The sequence below is a fragment of the Mastomys coucha genome, unplaced genomic scaffold, assembly GCF_008632895.1.
Source record: "Mastomys coucha isolate ucsf_1 unplaced genomic scaffold, UCSF_Mcou_1 pScaffold23, whole genome shotgun sequence".
Lineage (NCBI taxonomy): Eukaryota > Metazoa > Chordata > Mammalia > Rodentia > Muridae > Mastomys > Mastomys coucha.
This window is the reverse complement of record NW_022196906.1, coordinates 115081968-115087598: the sequence shown is the minus strand read 5'-3', so window position 1 is coordinate 115087598 and position 5631 is coordinate 115081968. Positions and strand designations below refer to the sequence as shown.

The window sequence follows — 5631 nt, the reverse complement described above, 5'->3', positions numbered from 1 at the left end:
TTTTTTTGACACTTGCTTCTTTTTCTGTGTCCCAATTTTGCTTTTTAAAAAAAAAAGCACGCTATTAAAACCCGTTGAGAATTGTCTGCACCACTGACAAATCTAAAAGATAGAGACACCCTTATATTTATATTTCTCTAGCCAGACACCAAAATAAGGCATATAATTCTGGCATTTTAATCCCAGCTTAGAATTAAAAGTCTCAATCCCTATTGATAATTCACAGAGAATATGTTTCAGAGAAAAGGTGGATTTTACCACAATGCATACACTCCTCTTCCTATCAAGTGTGACTCGGCAGGAGACATAACCAGGTGACTAGCCTTGAAACCGGTGAGCTGAATTTAACATTTTCTCCAGATTTTTGTTCACTTCTCTCATGAAACAAAACTGTTCCATAATTTTGTCACCAAAAACAGATGACAATTTCTGTGAAATTAAGAAATACTATCATTACACCAGAAAGAAACACATCATCAAAATACCTGATGAATAAAGAAACCTGCTGGTTCTATGAGCTAATTTGAAAATAACATAAGTAGCTAAGGAGGAGGTGGTTTTATAAAATTAGTTGCTAAAACAATTGACCCTAGATAACACACTTCACATAAATGGCAATTGGTTTCTCTCTTGCACCCTTTCTTCCAAGATCAGCCCAATGGGTTTGACATAAAGTAATTCATTTTGAGAAATGGGAGAGGGCCAGTGTTTGTCCTGTAGTCAGACCACCGGCAGATCAAGCTTTGGCTAGACTGAACATGAACCTAGAGTATGCTCACTAAAACACACACACACACACACACACACACACACACACACGCACTCAGCTTGTGTTTGCACTTTGTGCAAAAGTATGACTAAGCCAGCATTAGTCCTTCTGCCCTAACAAATCCGTTAGTCAAACATTTACTGCATACCTAAAGCAACAAGCCTCCTTTTTGAGGACAGCTGACAACTGCAACACCTTCACCTAAAGTAAAACTGTAATTGTCAGCCAAGTCCATTTGACAATCGGCACAAAAGATGGGAAAACAAACTGAAATTAGGGTGTGGTCCACTTTGGATTCCATCCCAATCCCCCTGGGAAGGAAGACTCCTTTCCCAGCAGAACCAAGCACTCAGAAACAGCCAATACTGACTCTCTAAGACCTGTTAAAAATAATTTCTTTATGATAACGTGAAAACATATAAAAGGCCAAAAAAAAAAAAGAAAAAAGTCACAGTCCGCTTTCCGTTCTATGTTCGTCAAGTGGGCTATTTATGGATCCAGACTTTCGATTTGTAAAACACCATGTCAGGGGTATGTCATCTTTTTGTTGATTTCCAGTTGAACAGGCTAAGCAGTTGTAAATACCTCTTGTCAGACTCCGTGTGGCTTATTCTCCCACACAGAGGCCGTCTAGTAACCCACTGGGCAGATTCCACAGAGAGCTACTGTGGAAAGCTCTCGCAGCCCATGTATGTCTCCAGAGCGAAGGAGGGACAGTGAAGGTAGCAGGACGTGATGGGTACGGAGGTGGCCTGGTCCTTTAGTTATGCTGGCACATCCTTCACGCTGGAAGTTGTGTGTTCTCCGGGCCTTCCTTGGATTACATTCTAAAGATGTGTTTTAACGGCTACCGTACAAAGAGTGATGAGGAAGCAATGGAGACTCATCGTGACAGGCAAAGGGCACAGAGGTATATGTTTCTTATATTTCTCAGAACAGATACCAATGCAGTGCTAGGAAAGCATGCTTTGACACACCTACTCCCCAATGCCTATACGCGTGCAAACACACACACACACATGCACTCACACACACAGCCCTTCTATTACAAATTTCAAAATGGTTGCAGGTATATTATTCACAAGAAGGTTCAAGGCGTTTCCCATCGCAAGAAGGATTAACTTACCGGAGGATTCTGGGACTGCAGATGAACACTGCGGCAAAATCCTAAATTCGTTGAAAAAAAAAAATCATTTCTGGACTCCAGCTGCTAAAAATAATAGAATTATAGCAAATCATGAGGGAGATGAAAACAAGCCATTTTCACATCCCAAAGAGTTTGGGGTGGGGGGTGCCAGCCTTTTCTTTTAGATGATGTCTTTAAACAATGCAAATGTTAAAGTAGCTTTTCTTTTCCAAAGCACACAGCGCCATGAAATCGATAATTTTTGATCTTTCGGTTCGTAGGCAACATGGTGAGCTATTGCAGGGACTGCAAGCAGCAAACGTGCTCTTGTCAGCTGAAAATTTTCATATTGTTTTTGAGTCCATTGAGATTTATAGAAGGGGATATCACCCCGTTTTTTGTTTAGCTTGCACCAGGCAACAGTGGGGGTGACGCGAACCCTCAGTTTATCGACATATACATGTCTATTGCTTTATATATATTAAAAAAACAGGGGGTCTTACTGGATCTTAAACAAAAAATTATGTAAAAGGAGTGGCTGGTGTGATTATAATCCCATCATGCAGGGTCCACGGTTCCCATTTAGTGAAATTTCTCAGAGGGCAACTTCTTAAGAACATCCCTGCTGTGCTGAATGAAAGGCATGAACCAACCAAAGACAGAACTCATCTGTGTTTATATTTTACAGACAATGAAAAACCCACTCTTTGCATTGCTTCTCTCTCCCCCACCTTATTATTTCATGGAAACTGCAGCATCCCCCGCGCCCCCTCACAAACACTCACCTCCCCAGCACTGCAGTGTTCCGTCCCCACTTGCCTGTCCTTCCTTCCACACCCCTTTCCGCTCTCACAAATTCTGCACGCGCCATCTTTGTGTGGGGGATGACGCTCTGCTAACTTCACTCAGCCATTCTCTCACAAATCCGTTCAGAAATAGAAAATTACAGTGCGCTTTGGGGGCTCAATTTGCCTGATTTTCTTACTGTCTTCCCTTCTGACATCGAAACATGGAAATGACAAGGGGGACCCCCCCTCCCCAAAGAGATATTTCTATTCTTTCCATAACCTGTTGTATACAGTGGTGATAAAAATTATTATTAACATAATAGCAACAGCTGCAGCCTAAATAGAAGCTATAAGATAATTAATGTGCTACAACAAATTAATTTGGTGCAGGTGTTTCTGTTGTGAGCTGGGTAACCCAGGCCATATAAAGTCTAAATACAAGGACCATCCCCGCCACTAAAACAAAATGAAGAACAACATGTCCTGTTCAACAAATGTGGCTATTATTAAAAAAACAAAATCCTCCCAACTCAATCACAATGGTTTAGTTACAGTGGATATAGTGTTCTGTGGTTGGTTGTTTTGTGTATATGTGTGTGTGTGTGTACACCACAGTCCACGGTATGGCATGTTAAAACATATGGAGGTTTTATGCTGTCTCAGTTGGAAAACATACGGACCAGCTATACGTTTTTGTTTTTATTAAAGTCAGATCATCCTATTTAAGAACCCCATTAGTTTAACAACAAAAATCATGTGCAGCTGAGAGGAGAGCAGTTCCTTATCTGAAGGAACAGTTTTTAAAGACCATGACGTTCACCCACCTTAGAGGATCTTCATTGTCAGGGTGACCCTCTTCCGTGATGTGACCCTCATCTGCCATCAAGGAGAAGGCTTTAGAGAGAGCTGCTGCAGCCAGAGCACAAGCTTGTGCCAAAGCCACTTTGAATCCTGGTAGTACCAGCGATGCCACAAGTAAGCGATGCTTTCCTATTTTATACCTACCAGTCAGCAAAAAAATAACTTTGGGCATGGAGAAACAGAGGGATATACTGATTGACTTTTTTTCTAACTTGGCTAAAAATCTTACTTAAAGATATAGTTACTTCTGATTTTTCTCCTAGTAATGCTACAGTTAGCATGACAGCCTAAATTTTGTTTGTTAAAAGCAGCACACACACACGCGCACACACACACACACACACACACACACACACACACACACGCACATGCGCACACACAATCATAGTCAAAATGTGAAGGTTTTTAATCATTCGATTTTACTCTGATGATTTTTAACATTAATTCTAAACCTTCAATGGAATAAACTGATTTCTTATAGGATCCATGCATCTTAATATTTTGATACGCTTTTGCAGACATTTTAACTCTAACAGATCCAGAATTGTTCAAACCACAGTTTTCCACATACACACCTATGGAGTGCTGCATCAATATATTATTTCTTTAAACTGTGTCTTCCTTGTAATGCTCCATCAGTGAGCTAGAGCGATGGTCTGAACCACTTGCCTTCTACACAGAGGTTCTGAATATTTACCACAGAACAGTCAGACACGCGCCTTCTTCATTCCTTTGTTTTTATCAAAGCCTTTTTTTCTTCACGATTTCTGTTCCAATCTACTCAGATTTCAGGTTTACGAATCTGTAATTTGTATGGGGGAATGGGAGAGAGATAAAGATACAAGGACCATGATGGTTTTCTTTTTAAATAGAGAGGGAAATAGCCAGTTCTTTGAGAGACATAAGAAACGTTGGGAGGTGTGAAAGCGCCCACGTTTGCTGGGATTTCCCCATGCTTCCTACCCTAACCTAAGCCAATACAGGCTGAGGCTCTGACTCCAGGGAAGTGGTGTGATTATGAAATCTATGTGGGGAAACACAAAAGCGCTCTCATGTCTGTTGTCGGGAAGAATTGCCCACAGTAAACATTTCTCCTTCCACTCTAAGTTCCACAAGAAACTTGACCAAAACCCACATAGTCAGCATAACTCACTCCAACCATTCAACCCCAGCTCCAGCAACCCCTTCTCTTAGCCTTAGAGGTGACCCTGCTCAGGTTTGAAACAATGTTTTCTAAAGTGATGGTAACTGTTAGTCTGTGGCTGGGTGCCTTGTTACATGGGAAAAGCAAACAGAGCTAAGGCAATTCAAGTGCTGGCTTGATTGTGACAGTGTGATACTGCAGCTTCCTTCTGAGTGTGCCTTAAACTTTCTAAATACTATTTACTTTACAGTGTGCTTAGTAATTCTATATATGGAGCCCCTGGATGTATATTTATTTGAATAGCACCAATTTACTGCTACTGATGCTTAGATTAAATATCAATGAAGCTTAACTCACTTTAAGATTAAAAAACGTAAATACAACTGTTGTATTTTATCTCTGTATCCTCCAGCTGCTTGTGTGCACATTTTGGATTATATTTACTCCAGTCACCCATTGTTCGAGATCTCTGAAATCATTTACTTAATCTGTTAAGCTAACTTTTTATCCATTCATAACCCATGTAATTTGTAGCTTGACTTAATGTCATTGCTGATCTTTGCAGAGTCTTTTAGAGATTCACCCTTGGTCCTTTCTACTGGCAGATTCAAATGAACCTCCATCCATACTCTCCAATTGCCACGCACACTTTGCGTGAAGGCGGTATCTGAGGCGTAAACTTCAAGGAAAGTCAGTCTCCTGCCTCCGCATTGTCGCCTGGCACCCCAAACTCAGAGGTGACCCAGATATGTTCTTGTACTAGTGTGCTAGGAACTCACCAAGATATCATTTTCTTACAGCTAACAAGAGAAAATTCAGACATTGCTTTCTGACTTTCACCAATGTTCCAACTTCCTAACCTAACCCTGGCTTGCAATGTTAAGTCATTCATACTAATAGCCTCCAGCATTGTAAGGCATTATAGCTTACAGAATGGGAGAAA

The 5631-nt window shown here is 40.8% G+C and overlaps 1 protein-coding gene across 1 annotated transcript in view; it reads right to left on the bottom strand.

Moving 5' to 3' along the window:
* The window catches only part of Ctnnb1 (catenin beta 1), a gene marked incomplete at its 3' end in the record, with an annotated part of 30133 nt that extends 28162 nt beyond the window's left edge, over positions 1-1971 (bottom strand). Inside the window, exon 1 of the mRNA XM_031345748.1 lies at positions 1896-1971. The remainder of the gene's footprint in view (positions 1-1895) is intronic.
* Between the last annotated feature and the right edge of the window lie 3660 nt (positions 1972-5631).